Source organism: Prionailurus viverrinus, chromosome D2 (assembly GCF_022837055.1).
Source record: "Prionailurus viverrinus isolate Anna chromosome D2, UM_Priviv_1.0, whole genome shotgun sequence".
Lineage (NCBI taxonomy): Eukaryota > Metazoa > Chordata > Mammalia > Carnivora > Felidae > Prionailurus > Prionailurus viverrinus.
In genome coordinates, this window is record NC_062571.1 from 26,560,812 (window position 1) to 26,583,965 (window position 23,154).

The following is a 23,154-nucleotide window of genomic DNA, read 5'->3' on the forward strand; positions in this document are numbered from 1 at the left end:
CGACTTCCGCTCAGGTCATGATCTCGCAGTCTGTGAGTTCGAGCCCCGTGTCCGGCTCTGTGCTGACAGCTCAGAGCCTGGAGCCTGTTTCAGATTCTGTGTCCCCTCTCTCTCTGACCTTCCCCCTTTCATGCTCTGTCTCTCTCTGTCTCAAAAATGAATAAATGTTAAAAAAAATTTAAAAAAGATGCCATCAAAGACGAATGGCTATGTTTCAGTCATGTTGTTAAGTATATTGCGTGCATTATCTTGTTTAGTTCTCATGGCAATAAGATGATTTGATCTTCTGATTTGTAGATGAGACTACCGAAGTTGAGATTCAGAAGGGTTAAGTAACTGGAAGTCACAAAGCTAAAATTGCACCGTTGAGATATGAACATACGCCCTTTCAACAACAAGGCCTTAGGTCATAATTATTGTGCTACAGGTTGTTTAAGATGATAAAACTGGTATTTGTAAAAGGCGAATGCGCTGGTGATATGCAGGATGAATTAAAGGTGGGTGACATTTGGCAGTAAGACTAGTGAACTGGTATTTTTGTCATTATGCTTTTGGTCTCTAAGCAATGGATCAAATCACTGAACTGTGGACTTGATCTGTGGCTCAGCAATCAGTCAAGAAAAGCAAAAAAGACAGTATTGTTAAGATATGTGTATGGCTTCCATATGTGCATATTCTGTGATGAGAGTGTGGCCCTTGTGCTAATTAATTGAATTCAGTATATTCTATATAAACTTATGGCATATAGATCATTTTTATATCAAATTGTGTGATCATATTTATTATATATTTATTTTTTATTGTTATTTTTATTATTTATTATTATTTTATATTATATATTATTTACTATATTTTATATACTTGTTTAAATATTATGTATTTATTATATATTTATATATTATATATATATACATAATGATAGAAGATCAACTATTATAACAAAGAATCTCAAACTGCGAATTTATATATTTATTACTACTTCTCAAGCTTGTTGAAGTACGTATTCTTTCATACTATAATCTTTCATAAATTAAAGTTTATTTGAAATTTGCAAGTTATTTGAGTTTCTTGCAATTGTATTTTTTTCTATCACTAATGTACACTTGATTGTGTTAATACCTTTAATGCTCTGAAAATAACTATTAATGATTTTTTCATGTTGTGGTTATATGTCTGGATTTAGCTTTTAGGGGGAAACCAAGACAAGTAACTTTATTTTAACTCTTTAAATTTTTCTGAATAGATATCACTTTTTGGCTAAAATTGTTAGTTTCAGTAAAAGAATCAGTTAAAAAGTGTGCATGTTTTACATCAATTTTAATTAAATATTATAACTGCTATATTGCAAATATGTACTGACATGAAAAATTAAATTATATTCATACTTCTCTTGCCCAATGTTTGACGGCATTAACGTAAAAAAAAAATAAACAGCAGAAAATGAACACTAAAAAACCACTACACAATGCTTAAACACAGAGGGCAAGTGGCCCGAGAGAAAATACCACTTCTTAAGTGCATCTCTTTCTTTCCTTTTCTACAGTAAGCCAGTCCTCTTCCTTCCCTGAGATTCCACATAAAGCACTTTTATTAGAGACAGTGATCTTCAGTCAACATAATGATGCCATCGGTTTGGCCAAATACCAAAATCAATGCCCTAGCTATTTGCCCAGCATCTGTGCTGCTGAAGACAGGGCTTCTGTTGACTCCATAAATTAAACATCAAGTAGCACATGAGGAAGTCTGGAGAAGCTGATTCTCTGGGAGAAGCTGATTCTCTGGGAGAAGCAGTGTTAGGGTTTTTTTTTCCCCTCCTCTTGTAGTAGTAAAAGATTTCTGAAGAATCATTACTCATTTCCTTTGTGCTACTCCAGTGACCAAGTGTGGCCATCTGCTAATAAATAAATGGCTAGGTCACTCTAAATACCTCTTATACTGTGTGTTGGTATATTTTAGAGAATAATACCTTGAAGGTCAATGCTACTTCGTTTTCATTTTAGCTCCTTCCACGACAATATTCGTAGCGGATGTGATCCATGCTGGACGCCACATGACATCACAACTTTATGAGCATTTGTTATATGTCAGGAGCTTATTTTGTGTTATTTAATTTAATACTTGGAGTAGACATAGGTGTTAATTTACAGATCAGTTTTGAATTGAGGTGGTCGAAACTCAAAGAACGCAGTTCAAAGGTAATCCAGTTAATTGGTAGAGAAGCAGGGGTCAAACCCTGGGTTGTTTTGGTTCCAAACCTGTGGTTTTCCCATTGCACTGCAATGTACCCAGTATTTTGTTGCTGTACATTTGTTTTATCTATTGGTATAAATTACGTTTATACTTTTCAGTGCTTAACTAGTGAACAAGGGAAAGCATATGCTGCATCATGGAGACAATTGCTTGGGTAGAAAAGCCTAATGCTTTGTTTGTATGGTTCCAGGACCACTGTGTGGGTGAAAGACAAATTTCCTATTTGGAAAATTGCTAACCATTCTCCCTTACCTGTCTCTTAGTTTGGAAATCTGGGAATGAATCCATTAAACTTTAGGTTCCTTGTTGGCAGAAATTGAATTTTATTTACTGTTTTATTCAGAATCTAATGGCAACAGGAATGTTGAAAGAGTTCAATAAATATCTGTAAGCCAATAAATGAATAACTCAGGATTACTGGGCCTTGTGGCTTTAGCAGACCTACACTGTTTCATTTTGACCATGAAGACCTGGTCTAATTATTGTGTTAGCACATAAGGTTTATCCTAAACCATGGTATATGTCATGAACCAACTCAGGTGAATCAGTTGTGGTTCCCGAAGAGTTGCTTGAAAAAGATTCTGGGTATATACCATATTTTTAGAGAAAGGCTACAGTGACCAATGAGTAAATTCTGCTACAATAGAATCGCTGTTAACTGAGGGTGTTAAAATTTTGTCACCTCTCCTTTACCTCTGTGGACAGTATAAGAGTATGGTTAGGACTTGGATATTTTAAAAGTTCTATAGATGCCTCTGTGGTAATTTTTCAGCATGTGAATTACTGTGATGTATTTTCCTGTCTTGAACAAGGAAATTAATAATGCTGGGAGACTATATTCTGTATCAACATTTCTACCTGGTGGCAAAATAGAGTCCAGAACAGTCTGTTCATTGCCCTGGCTCCTTTTAGTCCTTTAATTATGTTGAATCCGCTTCTAGACCTTTTTCAGTCCCTGAGTGATTACGGCTGTTGAGTAATAATGCATCATTAGTATGCTGTAGTTAGCTCGTTTGATGTGCTACTTGAAAGATCCAGGGAAGAGCAGCTTCATAAGCAGATTGGCTTTAATTATTAGAGGGAAAGGTACACCAGTGCCAAGGTCCTCCTGTTGGCATGAACATTGATTTTTTTTTTACAAAATTATAATTTGCATCTTTAATTTTGGGCCTTTTATTCAGTTCAACATTTGGCAATGCCCCTGCTATTTACACATATTCTCCTTGGGCAAATCTTATATTCATCATCATCCTACATCTGTTTCTCAACCATCCCTTCTCCCTTGGTATTTTCCTTGTATTGCACAATAAATCCCAATCTGAGTTCTGTCCATCCTTGGAAACCCCCTGCCCTTCAGAAGCCAGCTCCTGCCTCTGTACTACAATGTGAAAGTGCAAAATGTAGCAAAGGAAAATGCTCCTCTCTAGCATTCCTTACAAAATATTGGTATTAATGCCATTGGTCCATATTTTAGTTTCAAACTAAACTGAGCAACGTTTACAGAAGAAAGAAAAAATTCCTCTCATCTACTAATTTTATCTGAGCAGAGAATAAAACAAATCACTTACATAAATGAAATTAAAGAAAAGTTAAAATTGCTAAGTAAATTCAACTCCATTTATTTCAAGTAAATTCAAGCACAACTTTTTTATATTGAATGACTCTAGTGTTAAAATAGAAACATAGCCCAACTACAAGGATATTTTCATTAATTATCCATACTTAATTCCTCCATTTCTACATTATTTTCGAGCAGGTTTATTATGTCACAGTCTTGACATATATTTGCAAACATGCTCAGGGCAGGAAAGCAGAGCTACAGGAAGCAAGGGAGTGGAGGGCAGAAAATTTGTTTTTGCAACATGATTTGCAGTGACCGCCTACATGCTTTTCCCATCAGTAACCAAATGTACTGAATAGTGTTGATTCTGAGGACAGTTTGCAACATGGAAGGAAGATTCCATTTGTTACTGTCACACTGAGCAGCTTGCAATGTCTGCATTACTTGAAGGTAATTTTAACACCTTTTCTTCAAGCCAGGAAAATATTAATCAAGGTACTTAGGAGGAAAAGCAATATATAAATTGAAGATTTAAAAGAAAAGAATATTTTGCTTTTAAAACGTGGAGGTGTTATTTTGTTCTTCATGCAAATGTTAATGAGCTGTTTTATATTTTATGCAAGAAACTCAGCATCTCTTTGTGGTATTTAAGATGACATCTTCATGCAAATTTTAGAAATGCTTAATTATAGGATGCTGAGTATAGTACATTCTATGCCGGTAGAACGTTGTTTATTGCAGGCATACAAAATATATGTCAGTTGAAATAACTTTAAAAGTAGAAAATAAACCTCAACTCTCATGCTGGTAGGTGAGAGAGTTTTTATTTTAGCATCTCCCCCCAATGTTATTTTTAGCCACTTCTAAAGAATTCAGTACAGGAAGTTGGGCAAGAAGTCAAATGTCCTTCCCTTTTTTAAAAAAATAGCAATTTTAATAAAAAAAACCATATAAAGAGTATCCACCCCCCTTCCCCGCCAAAAAAGCAGGAGGAAGTATGTGTGAGGGGTAAGGGTAGAGAGGATAGATTATAGAGGGAGAAAAAAATATATATCTTCACAAACTTCTTTTCCCTAAATATGCACAGCTTCTCAGTGCTTCCATGGGGATCCCACTGTGCAAAGAGCCAGGTGGTGGGCAGACGAAGAGCCCTGGTGGTTTAACAAGGCTGCCTCTCAGCCTGAGCAGCAGGGCAGATTGACCAAAATGTAGCTCACATTTGGGTACCAGAAGCAAGCAAAGAGTGAGATGCTGCCTATGGGGCCGGGGGGAGGGGGAGGTGGAGGGGTTAGGCAGAGGTTTCTGCATTCCTTGGAGAGAATTTAAGAGGAGCTGCTCTTTTAGACCTATTCCTTTGTAAGGAAAAGAGGAAGTAGTTTATTGACCATTGACACACAGCTCCAGCTCACTTAGAGCAGCCTCTTCTTACCAATCCAAGAAATTATAGCTCTTCTTGAGCCCCAGAGACACGTCCCCATTGATCTCATTATCACCACATGGAATGGAAGCCAATCTTTCAGGAGCTCCCCTCGTTCACATATTCTACATGCCTTGCAATTTTTGTTTTGTTTTGTTTTGTTTTGTTGTTTTGTTGTTAATTCAACAAATCTTTGTTGAGGTTCTGCTGTGACCCCAGATCCACCGTGGTGAACACTTTCTCCCGGAGTTCACAGTCTTCAGTATTATTTTCCAAATCTGGATCCTTTCCTTATTTCTTTCCTCTGTGCTGCCAGTTTATCCAAGTCAATCATGTTCTCCGTAACACTTTCTTCCATCTGTCTTTGACCTTTGTCCGATCATGCATTTCTTGCTCTTCTTTCAACTGTTACTCTTCTTGGAGGTTTACTTTACTTTACAGCCACCTATTGCTATGTTAGTGGCCCTGGAGATTTCTCAGGTCCGGGTGTCCTACTAACTGCATTTCAAGTTTCTTGCGACTCAGATTTGTGTCTGCAATTCCTACTGCTTATGCCATCCACTTCTAGATGAGTACTCAGTCTATAGTGAGCTAACAGAAATTCCTGGCGGACTTTCCATAGAAGTAGTGTTTTTACTCCTTTATGAAAGTTCCTCTGCATGATCTTGGTCAGTTTTTCTTCCTATCCTCCTCCCAACCCCGGCTTAATTTTGAACTTTAACTTTCATTTCCTTTAACACATTTCCCTTGCTCTCTGCAGCCAACATCTTCTGTTTCATAGAGGAATAGAAGCTACAAAAGAGGGGGGAGCTTCCCTTTTCCAACTCCAGCAAACTTCTCTCCATCCTTGCTGTTTTGAAATCATCTGTCCTTCAACCTCAAAAGAAGAGATGCCAATCTTCCTGCTCAAGGCAAAATCTGCTACCTAAGATCTGGGTCCCATCTTCTTCAGCTTCCTTGGGGAAATTTCCTCATCAATTTCTTCATTGTTTCTCATCAGCTTCATTACATAATGACTCTTTCCTTTTAGGGTAGAAATATGCTTGTTTGCCCAATCTTGAAAAGTAATCAAATTATTATCAATCCCCTATTCTTTGCAGCCATCTTCTAGAAAGATGCCATCTTCTAGAAAGAAATACCCGCTCTTTACACTTCTCACCTCCTGTCAGTCCTACTTTTCTGTTGTAGCCTGGTATCTGTCTAAACACTCCAAGGACCCCACTGTAACCCACACAATACTCTGCCTACACACCATGGACATTGCTCTCACCAAGGTCAGATTCCAGTTGCTAAATCAATAAAAGTCTTTCCTAGTCTTAGTTTTCCGATAGCAATTAAGCCTGTTAATAATTCTTTCCTTGAAGCCACCCTCTTATTGGTCTATTAACACCACTTGTATTCTGTTTTTTTTTTTACTCCCATCTCTCTGGCCATTTTTTTTACTTCATTATTTATTTGAATGTTTATCTTCTTTTTTCTGTTCCATCTGTTTATAATTCTATTTTTGGAACTTTTCAAATACCATATTCGTTCTTATAGTTTCACACAACAGCCTTTGCTGCTAATTACAGTGTCCAAATTTCCTATATGCTCATTTTTCAACCCTTGGACCCATACAGTCAGTTTCTCCTGTATCACTCCACTTGCATATCTCATGAGCATCTAACTGACATTGCCTATTTGCCCCCATCTTTGAAGCCTCCCTTTCTTTTGCACCCTAAATCCAAATGATCGATGAGTTCTGAAGATTTATTATCTTCATAGCTCTAGAATTTATCTTTTCTTTTCCATTCCCTGTGGCATTATTTAACAAAGTCCTCTTTATTAGGGACTACCTAATTACTTAAACAACTTTCTATGTCAGTAGTTCTCAATCTTGGCTATACACTATAATCAGTTAGGGAGATTTTAAAATCCCTGATGCCCTGACCACACCTCAGACCATTACATTAGGATGTATGAAGATGAAGTTCAGGCATTCTAATGTGCAATGAGGGTGGGGAATCACTGTTCTAAGCGGTCCCTGTACCCCGAATGCTAGTGATGCATTTAAGTATGATGTTGTCAGCATGATGTTGTCAGGTTCTATAAACCTCATCATGCTATCCCCTTTCTGTGGACGATTTAAGAGTTCCCCACCGGGGCGCCTGGGTGGCTCAGTCGGTTGGGCGTCCGACTTCGGCTCAGGTCATGATCTCACAGTCCCTGAGTTCGAGCCCCGCGTCGGGCTCTGTGCTGACAGCTCAAAGCCTGGAGCCTGTTTCCGATTCTGTGTCTCCCTCTATCTCTCTGACCCTCCCCCGTTCATGCTCTGTCTCTCTCTGTCTCAAAAATAAATAAACGTTCAAAAAGAAAAGAGTTCCCCACCACCTTCAGGTAAAAACTAAATTTCTTAGCATATAGTTTAGTGCTCTTTATATCTTACTACATCAATTATTAATTTTAATAGGTTTTACCTGCACACAATAAATACTTAAAAGAGCGCAAAAAGAAAATACTTTGAAAAAAAAAACACAAACAAACCATCCTTTCCACGAATTTCTCAACCCCCAGATCCTTACCCCACCTCCATAGGCAACTATTGTTCCCAGCGTCTTTCACAGAATATTCAATGTTTATATTTTTTCCTTTTAAAGTGAGATTGATAGAACATCAATTTAAAATGAGATTTAAAGAACATGTTACCTTCACTTAACAGTGTATTTGGGAAATACATTCATCTCAACATATATAGGGGGAGGGATCATATTTTAAAATATAGCTTCACGGCATTGCATTAGGTACATGTAAAATCAGTCATTTAGTGAAAACCTGATTCAAGTCCTTACCAGTCTTTAGCAATTGCAAACATGGTCAATACGAACAACCTTGCACATGTCATTTTGGGCACATGCCCAAAAGATAGATGCATTTTATATTTTGATAGGAATTGCCAAATTATCTTCAACTAAGGCTGTGCCTATTTAGATTTCTATCAGCAACACCTGTTCCCTACATCCTTTTCATCACAGGGTGTTAATCAACTTTTTGATATTTCCCATTGTGTGCTTATTTCAACATGAATGGGTATGACTGTCTCTTGAAGTGTTGAAATGCCATGTACATCTCTTTCTCTGTGACCAGTCTGTCCATAATTTTTTTCTGAGCCATTTTCTATTTTATGGTTTCCTCAAATATTAACCAAAATCCTTAAAGAAAAGATTGTTAACTTGATCATGAAGAGTGTGGGGGAAGTGTGAGAGAGGAAATGCGAGTGTGTATTCACAAAGCTAGCAAAGACAGAGGGATAGAAGAGGAAGAAAAGGCCTAGCAGGCATCTGATCACAAGTGGCTTTCTTCTGCTAAGAGCCTTAAAGGTCATGGGTGGCAGAGAGAGAAGATACCGAGTGAATGCTTTCTTGGTTGGAGAGCTACATGGACCTGTCAATGGCCTCTCTGGAATGAATACTTCCAGGAAGAATACACAGTCAATTTTTTATCTGAAGAACATGGTTATTTTTTGAGCCCTACTTTGTCTGCCTATCTATACACTAGCAGAAACCAAACTGGAAATTTTAAATAAAGGATATTTTAGATAGGGTGTTCTTTTGTTTTTAATTATTTTTTTTTAGCATTTATTCATTTTTTTATAGAGAGAGACAGAGTGTGAGCGGGGGAGGGGCAGAGAGAGAGGGAGACACAGAATCCTAGGCAGACTCCAGGCTCCGAACTGACAGCACAGAGCCCAATGCGGGGCTCGAACTCCCAGACCGTAAGATCATGACTTGAGCCGAAGTCGAACACCCAACCGACTGAGCCACCCAGGTGCCCCTAGATAGGGTGTTCTTGTTTCCATGCCCGCATATACATTCTGAACCTGAGAGAATAATGGCAAAGAAGTTGAATTTATTTTCCTGTGAGGTGTCATCATGTCTATATTCCATAGAACTAATAACCTAATAGTTATACAAATAAATACATGATTTGTGAGAAAAAACTTTTAAACTGTCAAGACTTTATATTCTCATAAAGAGAAATCATCTCTTAAGGACCGTTTTAAAACAAAACTAGACCTAATTCATATTTCACCAAATTTCAATTGTTGCTGTTTGTAATCATGTGTCTTCTCTGTGTGCTGTACCTCGATGAGTAAAGGAAGCTTCAAGGATGGATTTTTCAAATTTGGTTACAAATATCTGGGTGTTTTGTTTTGTTTTGTTTGCCAATGTGCCCAACAATGAGAATGAAAGATCGTAGGAGTCAGGGTGACATGGAGGCTACAAAGTCTACTTTAAGATGCCAGCCATCTCTTCTGAGAGTCAGATTGTGGAGTTACTCTCTGACCTCGTAGTTCTTAGTTCAGGCCACTATTTTTTTTCTTTCTAGGCTTAGCTTGTACACTCAATTGATTTGTATTTGCTTTTGTTTTGAGAGAGAGAGAGAGAGAGAGAGAGAGAGAGCGTGAGCGCAGGATGAGGGGGGGAAGGGCAGATGGAGAGACAGAGAATCCTAAGAAGGCTCCATCCTCAGTGTGCAGCCTGGAACTCAGGCACCCCGCTGTCCACCCAATTGAATACTCTTCCTTAAATGACCAATTTACACTTTTCGTGGAAAGAACAACACACTGGTTAAGGTCATCACGCTAATGAAATGATCAGAAATTTTCTTAATGAAGCTTCAGCTTCCATGTTATGGAGGACATAATAGTAATTTTGTTCCTTCTTAAGATAATTTTTATTTTTTTGGAAGACTAAAAAATGTGCTATTAGCTCTCTATTTGTTATTTTATTCTTTCTCCACCTGCTTCTTAAATGTATGCCTTTCTCGGTTTAGTTCACAGTTTTCCTCTCACTCTATATACTTTATTCATGTTGCAACATCATAAAATTCACTCATGCTATACCTCAGATGTGCAGAGAAATTGTCGTTCCCCAGACTCCCATCTGCTGGTTAGAGGGAAATTATATTTTAGCTATATTTACTTTAAAATTTGGTGTGTATGAGACATGTTAATAGTCTCTAAGGTATCACGTATTCTAAGAATAATAGAAAAAAAAAAGAACCAACTACTCAGTCACCTAGATTATTTCATCCTTTGCAGCTTGTTTTACGAGGTAAGAATAAGGATGTGGCTTATGAGACCTCCGTGTGGAGGAGATGGCTTTTGGTCATGAAGGTGCTGTGCCCTGACCCTCCCTGTTGCCTGGTACTTCTGCTATCACTGACATGCCAAGGGTTGTAGGCTTTAGTTGGAACTCACTGGCATTGCTGACTCTTAAGGGCTGCCTTTGACCCCATTTGGCGCTTATGAGGTGCTAATGTCCTTTTGTCCAAACTTTCTTTCCTCCTTCCTTTCTTCCTGCCTTCCTCCCTTTCTTTCTTTTTCTTTTTTTCTCTTTCTTTCTTTTTCTTTCTTTCTTTCTTCATTTCTTTCTTTTTCTTTTTTTCTCTTTCTTTCTTTCTTTCGTTCTTTCTTTCTTTTCCTTCCTCCTGAGAACATTGGAGAATGTCCCCTGATTCTTTCTTTGATCTACATAAATTATCTCTGAGAGGCTCCTTTTCTAGGTCCACAGGACTGCCTGAGGTTTAGAATCTCTCTGGTTTCATCCCCCTTAATGAGTGTGAAGATATTTTTTAGGGTGGAGAGCCCTTGAAACTGAGGTTCAGCCTTCCTAGATACAAAAAGTGCCTGTTACCCCACACTGCCAATGTGCTGCAAAGGTGTGGGTCTGGGGCTCAGATCCTTAACTATTTGCAAGTATTGCAGAGCTATGTTCCCTCCCTAGATTTGGAGTAATATACTCCTCTTTCTAGAGAGTCCAAATCTCTCTTTCCTCAAATATACCTCTTCTGCCTGCACTCATCATCCAGAATATCTGGTCAAATCTCAATGACTTCCATATGCAAACTGCTTCTTAGATATCTCTATGTCTGTTAGATCTCTTAAACCTAACTTGGGCAAAATAAAATGTTTCATTAATTCTCCCATTAGTTTTTCCCAGACGTCTTGCTGTCTTCCCCATTCCCCTCCCAACCTTGAGGTTTGAGTTTCTCATGCCCAGAACATGATGTTTCTTTTTGCCCTGGCTCTTCAACCCTTGCTCATATCTAGTGTATCAGCAAGTTTGTCAACATTACCTCTAAGACCAGAACCTAATGTATCCATTTCTTCCCCCTCTTTCCTTGACTACTATAATCACCTCTTTTCCCTGACTGGCCCTCTACTCTGTATTGAAAGTGACATAAGTCAGACTATGTCTCTCCCTTGCTTAAAACCCTTAAGGCTTATCATGCTTAGGAGAAAATCCTGTGTGTTACCCTGGCCTCATGACCCTCTGTGATCTTGTCCTTGTCCCCTTTTGTGTCTTCATCTTTAAGTCACTCTAACTCTTGTCCATTATGTTTCAGAGTTCCTGAACTTCTGTTCCTCAAACACAGTAGTTCATTCCTGGCCCAGGAAGTTTGAACTATGATTCCCTCCTCCACAAAAGCTCTTCCCCTACTCTTGGTTGGAAGAGTGGCCTCCATCTTGTTATTTATATACCAGCTTGAATGTCATTGTTTCCAAAGGCCTTCTCCAACCACCTAACCTAACATACCCTCATGTTCTTTGGCTATGACTTTTCTTTATTTCTACTCTCTGAATAGCATTCAGCATGCTGAATGTTCTTTTCAGTACTGGTTTGTGTATTCCTTTTTTCCCAGCTCTTTCCATTCCATTCTAGAAGAGGCCTTCTCAAAGCAAGTACTGAAAAATACATTTCTGAACGGAGCAAATCAATGAACAAATGAATGTGGGTTTTCCCAAAAGAGTTTTGTTCAGACAGCTTCTGCTTTGGCACCTATAATGTCCTTGTGAGTAAGGCCCACCTACCCATTTGGAGCAAAGGGAAAGAAAATAAGACATAAATTATTATCTGAATATATTTTCTGCCCACTCTGTCATAGTATATTTAAATAGATTGAGGTGCCTGGGTGGCTCAGTTGGTTGAGTGTCTGACTCTTGATTTTGGCTTAAGTCATGATCCCAGGGTTGTGGGATCAAGCCCCTCATGGGCCCCATGCTGAGTGTGGAGTCTGCTTGAGATTTTCTTTCTCTCTTTCTCTCCCTCTCTAAAAAAAATTAAAAAAATGAAAAATAAATAGATGAAGGAAGGTAAAACTATGTGGCTTTCACATTCTTAAAGTCAAGTGAACATAAGCAAATCCTTGAACATCTCTGATTCTCATTTTTTCTCACCCTTAAAACTTGAGTACTAAATCATGCCTCACAAAGGAATTTTAAGAAGCAGTGAAATGTGCATGTGAAAGTGCTTTACAAAGTGTTTAAATAAAAGCCAACCTCGGTAACAGGTTACATTCATGTCCCTGCAAGAGTGGATCATAATAGAAAAGGATGTAGATGCTGAAGACTTATTTTAAAGCCTAAGATTAAATTAGGTTGACCAACCATCTGGGTTTTCCCAGGACTTAAAGGTTTTCTGGGATGTGGGCCTTTGTGTGGACAAACTGATCTGCTGTGGTCACATTATTCACTGGGCTCTGCACCAGTCAAGCCACTGTAAAAATTCATTGCCACTTTCATGGTCCATAAATACAAGGTATTAAGGTAAAGTAACAAACCCAGAGGGGTCTGAAATGTAAGTAGAAACATGAGGAGTACAGAAACCCTGACAAGCCAAGAAGGATAGAAAGAGTCATACATCAGAGTGTGTTTGTGGAGAAGGCTCAGGTAATGAAGGCATCATAACTAGCTTTAAACATTTTTTCAGTTATGCAAGATGAATAGATTCTAATGCTCTGCTTCATGGCAGAGTGCCTCCAGTGAACAATTAACTGCTGTACACTTAATACTTTTTTGAGGGTAGACATCAAGGGTTCTCACCACCAAAAAACAAAAATCAAAAAAGCCAAAAAAAAAAAAACAAGCAAACCACCCCAAAGCCCAAACAGGCATGCTAATAATGACTATGTGCCAGACGCTCTACTAAGCCATAAGAATGCAAAACGTAGAGGAATCATTCACTGCCTGAATACATCTCTGAATCCATCTAGTTTCTTCCTTCTTATTTCATCTTAGTAGAGGGTAGAGTTCTCTCTAATTTTCCCCTCCTTCTGCCTGGTGTCCGAATATTCAAGTATTACAAGACATGAATCATACAGCAACTGGAGTATGTATTTAAAGGGCTAATCCAGTTCTTTCATTCCTTGTTTAATCTTGCTAATTGAAGGGATCCATTGCTATTAAAGATGATCAAAATAGGAGCCTAGACATGACCTAAATATCACTGGCCCATTGGTACCTCCTGGCCTCATTTTCATGGATCCCATACCACCTGCTCATTGCAATCATTAATTACTCATTCAGTTCCTCAGACACTATTGCCCACTTACCCTCCTCGGGACCTTGGCACAGACTGTTTCCTCTGCCAGGATCACTCTCATCACTGCTTGCCTGTCCTACTCACAATTCAACCTAATGTCAACATAAATATGACTGACTGCTCATTGGTAATGGGGCGACACTGGAGTAGCCTCCTCTTTATATCTTCTCATTAGCCCGAGTTTCTCCTATATAGTGCTTATTTTGACTCTAGTTTAATAATTATTTGTGTAATTATTCAGTTAAAGCCCACAACACGGTGCCAAGCATCCTAACATCAACCACATCTGCCTTTCATCTACTGTTGTGTGTTCCTATATCCCTATGTCCTAGGATAATTCTTGGCACATACTAGACATTCAGCAAATATTTAAGTGAACAAGTAAACAAATGAATAAGTGAATGAGTAAATGAAGAAATCAAAGAAAAAGTTCTAGGAGCCCACAATCCGTTAGATAAATCTCATGTAAAATGTTTACATGCCTGAAATGCTAATATATATTATTTTATTTATTTCCCACTAAGTTCCAGTGAGGCAGATAAGGCAGGGATATAATCTGCATTTGACAGTAGAGGAACCTGAGACCCGTAAAGGTCAAAGTAGTGACACCAGGGTCATGTAAAAACAAAAGCAGACCTCTGCTCAAACTGAGATCTGATTTCAAACCCTATGCTTTTCCTTTGTTTTGTATTGTCTCTTTTTAGGTGAGAGAAAAAGGCAGACAACAAACTAATAAGTGAACAAAGACCCTGGGTAACTCCTTAGTTCTAGATACACATCAGAAAGTGACTATGCCATAAATCTTCCCACCTCCTACATCAAATTATCTGAGAGCTGCTCTTCTAGAAATAGCACCTGCTGAGATGTGAGTGATCTGTGTTACTGGAGAGCTGCCTGAGGGGTCATGTGCATGGCTGCAAATTGAATATCCATATCCCTGATGCTGACAGCAGGTCTCACTTTCTCCAGTGCACATTAACACAGAACAACTGGCCAGTTATCAAACTCGCAAATCTTCAAAAGGGAAATTACTAAGCAAAATAAGGCAGTCAGAGAAAATAAATATCATATAATTTCACTCATATGTGGAATTTAAGAACAAAACAGATGAACACAGGGGAAGGTCCAGAAAAATAAGATAAAAACAGAAAGGGAAGAAAACCATAAAAGGCTCTTAAATACAGACAACAAACTGAAGAGTGCTGGAGGGGAGGTGGGGGGGGGGGGATGGGCTAAATGAGTGATGGGCATTAAGGAGGGCATTTGCTGGAATAAGCATGGGATGTTATATGGAAGTGATGAATCACTGGGTTCTATTCCTGAAACCATTACTGCACTGTATGTTAACTAGCTTGGATTTAAATAAAATTAAATAAAGAGCGAGAGAATTTATTTATGTTCAACCATTCTCCATATATAGAGGAACAAAATCTCCTAGAACTGGACCAAGGGATTTATATAATATTCTCACATACTCCAGAAGATTTTGATGATCAGTCAAGTTTGGAAATTTGATATTCACTCTTTTGATCATTACAATCCTGTGACTTAAGTTTAGATAATAAATGAGAAAGACAATGTGATTTGCCCATGTTAATACAACTAGTAAGTACTGCAGCAAGGACCCCGAACTCAGGTGTTCCAGCTCCTAGCAGCTGACATATTTCATTATGACACACTCTAGTTTTTAATTTTTTAAGTTTATTTATTTACTTTAAGAGACAGAGAGAAGTGAGGAGGGGCAGAGAGAGAGAGAGAAAGAGAGAGAGAGAAAGAGAGAGGAAATCCCAAGCAGGCTCCCCACTGTCAGCGCAGCACCTGATGCAGGACTAGCGCTCACTAACCATGAGATCATGACCTGAGCCACCAAGAGTCCGACGCTTAACCGACTGAGCCACCCAGGCTCCCTCGACACACTCTAGTTTTTAAAAGAAATGCTGTATCGTATAGGAAAGGGCTATGAAGAAATTTCAACGAGAGTAGCTAAAAAGAGGGTGTTATTTAGGTTAAAATGTTCAGCCAGATTCTCTCATGTGTTAGAAAGTTAGTTTTAAAAAGGTCCAAGGCAGTGGTCCTCCAACTCCATCATGAGTAAGGCTCATTTGGGGCCGTGCCACTGGAAATTCTGATTCAGTGGGGCCTTGGGATTCTGTACCTTGCAAAAGCCCCAGGGGTGATTCTCATGTGCATAGTTAGGCTTTGGTGAACATTGCTCAAAACTCCCTTCTAGCCTCAGACTATGATGATTATTTGCCTCTAAAGTGGTGGTTCTCAGCCTTGATTACACATTATAACCACTTAGGGAATTAAAAAAAAATATCGATGTTGAAGCCACATGCTAAGAGATTCTGATTTAATTTGACTGGGATGAAACCTACTTAACAGTATTTTGGTAAAGCTTTTTAGGTGATTCAAATGCGAAGCAAGGGCTTTAGAAGATAGATCAATTTTTGGAGTCACACGTATTAACTTTGCCTCCAGATTAAGGCAGGAAGTAAATTGAAGGAATTCGGATTGCTTTTCTGCTTTCTAGGCATAAACAAAATTATAAGGTATTTTGCAAAGATAATAGCACTCTATGGTGACAATATGCTAACAGTTGTGTGCTTGAAGATTAACATATAATCCACTACTTGAGAGACTTTTTTTTTTAATGAAACAATTATGGAGACCACTTTCAAGAGATGTGGAAAAGCAAGCCCCAGCACATGGGATTAAACAACTAAAACTAAAGAAAAACCAGAAACAATTTCCAAATCAGCAACAGTTATATTCATTTGATTATGTTGATACGCGTTATTAATTTGGCTGTTTATATTTTAATTTAAAAAGCATACAGACGAATAGCTGTGTAACTTCTGGAAGGCAAAATTTTTTTTTCACAACAATAAACAAAAGCAATAGCAATAACAACCACAAAAGAAGTTTAATTTCGGATCTCAAGCCATTGTGTCTGATCAATTATGAATATTAAAACAAGATTGCTGACACTCAGTTCTTGTCGTTTAGTTTTAGTTGGAAAGAAAAACATCTTTCACAGTCATAAAGTAACTTCTTCAAGACTACTCCTTCTAGAATCAGTGACTAAAATTATAAACATTTCTGAATATAAATTATGAAATAGAAACTATGCAAGGGCACAGAGTGCTAGAAATCAAGAGTACTGAAGGTTTCAGTTTCGGAATCATTATTTATTAGTCTTGTGATCTTGGTCAAGATTTCTTCTTCTCTTTCCCCTCCCCCTCCTCCTTCCCCTTTTTCCTCCCCCTTCCTCCTCCACCTCCTCCATCCTTTTCCCTCTCCTCCTTCCCTTCCTTCTTCTTTTCCTCCTCCTCCTCCTCTTCCTCCTCCTTCTGCTTCCTCTTCCTCTTTTCTTCTTCTTCTTCTTCTTCTTCTTCTTCTTCTCTCTGCTTCTCCTCCTCTTCCTCCTCCTTCCTCTTCCTCTCCTTCTCCTCCTCCTCCTTCCTCTTTCTCTTCCTCTCCTTCTCCTCCTCTTCCTCCTCTCCTTTTTCTTCTTCTTCCTCCCCTCCCCTCATCCTTCTCCTCCTCTTTCTCCTTCTCATTCATTTGGTAAAGAAAAGGATGGAATTAAATCTCTATTTACAGGACACTGCAAGATATGAGATTCCATATAGAAATAAGATACCTATTGAGAAGAGCAGCTTCATACAGTATGTACAGTTTGGAACTGTTCAAGTATAGTTTCTTTGTAGAAAGTGCTGCAATAACAAAACGTATTTAAAAAGAGTTCTTAGTAGAGAAACAGTAAGACAAACATACCATAGTACACAACAAACAATTCTATGCCTCAGTAGTACAATCTAAAAGTTGCAGGTCCCAGGAGTGCCATCTTGAACTTGGAACATATAGCCTTCAGAAGTAGTGTCTGGCACAACATTCTGACTTTCCTCTTCCTCTACAGAGAACTATTTGTCAATCAAGTTTCATGAAACTTGGTACACATATTCATTTTCATAATTTTGTACAGCTTCACTTTTGTCCAAACCTCCACATTTTTTCAATCATTATGCTAAGTTTCTCAGTTTCACCTAGTTTCCCAGAAACCTGAAGTGTGGGGGATCAGCTTAGGAATCCCCCAGGCTTACACCAATGGGTTAACAAGGCATAAAGAAATACAAAGTCATAAAATGCTCACACCCGAGTTTGGGTAAACCAGATTGTCACCCCAAGAATAGGAGGGTGCAAAGGCACCCTGAGAATAAGGAAGTGCAAAGGTGCCAGGAATAGGGAGGTGCAAAGGCACCCCAACATAGAGAGGAGATGCAGAGCCCCCAGAATAGAGAGGGAGAAGCAAAGTCCTAAAATAGGAACAGGTGGAAAGGTGACCAATACATAGGTATATGAAATAAACAAGATTAGATATTCAAGGTGGAAGCACCCCCAATTTAGTACTATAGCCGAAAACCTGCTTTCACAAGAGAATAGGGCCAGGTTAGGGAAACTGGTAAATTGGACTATGGACCGCTGTACTGCAGGCAAAGCAGCCCAGGGAAGAGATGGTTAACAAAAGAAAAGGTGCCTTATTAACCCTGAGGTTATTCCCACTACCTGTCTCATCCCCTAGGCTAAGATAAACAGAGGTGCGGCCTCATGTCCACTGTAAAAAACCTTCCTCCCAACTGTCCAGTGCCCGGATTTTGTGTTATATTGATCCACCCCTACCACAAATATCCTCAAGACCCCCTTTCCCTCACATTCACAAGTTAATGTTCACAGACTCATTGTCCCTTTGTGCATCTCCATCACCATGTTTATAAGCCTTCTGATCCTGATAAAAATGGGGTAAGGACACTAATTTGGGGCTCTTGTCTTTTCCTGGACATTAGCCATCTTTTGCTTTCGATCCTGCATCCTGCTCTTTTGCTAGACAAGAGAGAACTTTAGACCCAGAGTCTGTGGCACTGAAGTATGTTTGAAATTGCATCCAGAAAAACAGAATACTTTTGGTATTTGTTACAGTTAAAAGGTTCATCAAAGGTTATGTTATGTCACCATGAATGAGGTTTACAATCTGTTCAATGCTTCTGCCACTTGTATAGTTAGTCAAAGCCCATGCAGGTCCTTTTGTGTCTTAAAATCTGCCTTAGAGAGAACACCAATGAAGAATGGGGCTAATCCATGATTCACAACCTGCTCTATCTGGTCCTGACAACCACCTGTGATGTTTGATATTGTCCACATAACTTCCTTCTGAATATTAGTTTTGGGACTCATTAATAAACTTGGAAAGACAACAAGTGCTCCTGCATCTATTACATCCTGAGTCTGTTCATGTGTCCCTGTGACGATATTTCCTGTGGTTCTTAGTGCAGGAGTCACAGTGGGCCATGCAGTAGCTTCTAGAAACTTCACAGTTGTGGCACAACTCCTGTTTGCACAACCATTTCAATCCATTCATTTGGATCACCAGTAAGGTAGGAAATGGCCCAGCAGGTTATCTGCTAATAACTACTTCTGGGTCATCATGTCGCAAAAGACAAACTAAGATAGGGAGAATCTGCTCAATACCATCTAACAGGGGTGCAGGATTTTTGTTGTGACAAATGTTTGGAAGTGTCCAAAGAGCTAAGTAAGTAACCACATGCTGAAGATAACATATTAGGAGCTGCAGGGAAAGCCAACAGCCATCCTTGGTAACCAAGTCTTAGAAAACAGAACCATCACCTGTGAGGTTTCCTGGAGCCCAAACAGCTTGTTCACTGATGTGGGCCTGAGGAGTTGCCCACAGAGAAATGAATGATGGGATAGCACCTCCATATACCACAGCCTTGGTCTTTTCTGATGTCCTGGAAGCAATGTTAGTGAGGGCCCAGGCAGATTCAAACTGAATGGGCCTACAGTCACTTCTGGGCAAAAAAGACACAAATTTTGGAATCAAACCAGCTCGGATTATGTTGTCTGTGGGGGCTATTTTTCCCTAGAAAGCAGGTTCCAGCTTGAGTAGCCTAGGACTAGATTTCCAAATGGTTGCTATTTATGCTTTTGACAATGTCATCAGTGTCATCAACAGACCAATTTACAGTGCCCTGGTTGTTGTGGTTTTCCTGCAGTGAAGTAGCGTCATCAGGAAACGAGCTTACATCTCTCCTTTACAGTATCTCGTCATCCTTCTTGCCTTGCCTCAGCCCCACGTTAACTTCTCCTCCACACTGCCTCATATCTGGACTGTCTTTCCCCTTGTTCTTGAATCTGTTAAGGCTGGCGGCTAGTGAATTAGCATTCTCACTGGTGGACATGGTTATGAGACAAAGGGAGAAAGCTGTATGGCATGGTGGGCTCAGGCTTCCACGGGAAATGGGGTGGGATGGGCAGGCTGCAGGCCAGCTGCCCTCAAAACATCCACCCCAGCTCACTCAAAGACCGTGTTGATCAAGGTTTCTTAACAAAATTTAGGGAATATAGTAATACTCATTACTGATATATAATCAGGATATATACGTGTATACTTACATATAGATATAGATATAGATATAGATATAGATATAGATAGATATACAATCAGGCTATCTATATAACATATATTATTTATTTTTAAATGTTTTTTAAAATTTTATTTTAAGAGGGAGAGAGAGTGCAAGCAGGGGAGGGGCAGAGAGAGAGGGAGAGAGAGAGAATCCCAAGCAGGCTCCAGGCTGTCAGAGCAGAGCCCAGTGCAAGGCTTGATCACACCAACCGTGAAATCATGACCTGAGCCAAAACCAAATGTCTGACACTTAAACCACTGGGCCTCCCAGGCACCCCATATACTTTTATTTTTAATGAAGTGAGATATGTGTCTGTGGACATCTTACAAACTGCAGTACATTCAACCTCAATGTGCTTTGTGAAATACTAGGTGAAGGTCAGATAGGTTGGGAAAACAATACATACTTTATTCCCGTTTTAGAGATTTATAATTGATATCTGTATATTCAAATAACCAAGAAGTGCCTATCAAAACACTTGTTCAACTTTGTTTAACCAGTTTCCAAAACTGATCCATTCTTACTTTTTATGTCTGTCAATATAGAGAAGTAGGTTTCTTTACAACAAACTGGATTAGATTACCCTCAGAAATCTATAGGACAGTGGTGATCTTTTAAAAAAATATTAAAATGTCACTGAAAATGAGGGAGGGAGATTCCTGTAGTTTAGGTTGATTTGAGAGAACTTATAGATGTAAGCCTTGAAGTATACTAATTATTTAATAGTGAAATTATTTATTGAGTAGCTACAAATATTTATTGAATATATACAAGGTGGGGGAAGGCATCAGGCTTTGTGTGGTTACTATATTAATCTCATTGAATTTAGGAACTAGAAGGTGAGATAAGACATACCCGTAATGCAAAGTGGCACCATAAAAAATTAAAATACAGTGGTAACTAAGTTGGTGGAATTTTAGGAGCAAAGTTGCATGTGCAAACACAAAGTATTTATTTAGACATTAAATTGTCCTGAGATGGGGCTCCTGGGTGGCTTAGTCAGTTGAGCGACCAACTTCGGCTCAGGTCATGATCTCACGGTTTGTGAGTTCGATCCCCGCTTTGGGCTCTGTGCTGACAGCTCAGAGCATGGAGCCTGCTTTGGATTCTGTGTCTCCCTCTCTGTCTGCCCCTCCCCCACTCATACTCTGTCTCTCTCTGTCTCAGAAATAAATAAAAATTAAAAAAAAATAAATTGTCCTGAGAACTTCTACTTTATTTCTTTAAATTAGATTTATTAGTTTATTAAACTATGTCTGAGACAGTACGCTCTGGTAATTGGCTATACTGTACAAGCATGCCCTATATTTGAAGTATGTCCTTGTCCTTAGTATCAGGCTTATAAAACACCCAAGGAAATATCTATAGGGGACAAAATTCATGCATTTCTTATTAGTTATCATTATTATTTAGATAATAGAATACTGGACCATGTTTCCACATTTATTCTGAGATCTCTATTTTTTTCAGATATAAATATCTTCTTTGTTCACTAAAAGTATGGAAGATAAAAATGTAGTATAATATAGTATTTATCACGTACTTAGAAAATTAACCTAAAACAACCTTTTTGGAACACATTTTTTAAATGTTGCAAAAGTTACTTGAGTCTACATTCCACATTCAAGTCACTCCTGAAAACTCTCTGTATCTATTTTTACCCTTAGTATCTAATCTCCAGTCTACTTCCCAGTAGACAATATGGATAGAGGAACTTGTTAAATTTTCAAACATGGGTACAGATTATCATCATCATAATGTCTTATTATACACTTTTACAGAAAAGTTTTAGATAGTATGATTTTTTCTCATCTTGGACCCAGCAAATCTCTTCTCTTCCTTTAAAAGTCAGGACACCGAGGACGGTAATCTTTTATATAAAGTATCAACCAGGCTGGTACGTATAGCTCTGATTCTGTTCTTCTGAACTTAATAAAACTCTTGCTCTGAAGGTGTTCTAGCCCAGGTTGCTACAGCCAAGTACTATAGGCCAGGTGGCTTATGAACAACAAAAATATAGTTCTTACGGTCCTCAAGACTGGAAGTCTGTGATCAGGCTGCTGGCACGTTTGGTTCTGGTGAAGTCCCACCTCTGGTTGCAGAAAGATATTTCCTCATTGTGTCCTCACATAGCAGAGAGAGAGTAAGAGAGCTCTCTGGGGTCTCTAATAGGGGCACTGATCCCATTCATGAAGTCTACACCCTCATGACTTACTAACCCTCCAAAGGACCTACCTCCTACTGACATCACATAGGGGTTAAGATTTCAACATCGGAATTATGGGGGACGATGATAGAAGGCTATTGAGTGAATGAGCACTGGAGCTATGGAGTCAGATTATCTGGGTTCTAATCACAGTTACTATGTGTGATCTGGAATAACGGTTGCACCTGATTAAATTTCTGGTCATCCATCCTTGGTCTCCAAAATATGCCCTCCTTACGTATTGGGCAAACTTAAAAGTTAAATATTATAATAACACAACATTTGAATTTTAAAGTAGAATGGTGACACTAATCTGTGTCTTCTACATGATTGTGGTATTGCTTTTGCATTATTTTTGATAGGGAAAGAGAACGATCCAAGGACTTCTACTTGGATATTTGTATTGCAATAGGTAGATTATCAATGAGGTAATGCTAGCTGTTACAGTACACAAATTCCAAATCTTACAGCTTTACACAGTAAATGTTTATTTTCACACATGCCACAGTGCAGGGTGGGTGTTAGTAGTCAGATGGCTTCCCCTTAAGAGACCTTAGAATCTGGACATTTTCCTCCCTATGACTCGACTCTCTTTTATTTTTTAAATAAAGTTTATTTATTTGTTTTGAGAGAGAGAGAGAGAGAGAGAGAGAGAGAGACAGAGAAAATGATCAGGGGAGGGGCAGAGAGAGAATCCCAAGAAGGCTTTAAGCTGTCAGCACAGAGTCTGATGTGGGGTTTGAACTCACAAACTCTGAGATCATGACCTGAGCTGAAATCAAGAGTGGGCGTTCAACAGACTGAGACACCCAGGTAGCCCTTCACTTTTTTTTTTTTAGATTCTCTTTTGACTCAGCTTGGATTTTGAGAAA

General features: G+C 38.8%; 1 pseudogene; it reads right to left on the bottom strand.

Moving 5' to 3' along the window:
* Nucleotides 1-17,412: 17,412 nt before the first annotated feature.
* Nucleotides 17,413-19,848, bottom strand: LOC125148228 (importin subunit alpha-1-like; annotated as a pseudogene).
* Between the last annotated feature and the right edge of the window lie 3,306 nt (nt 19,849-23,154).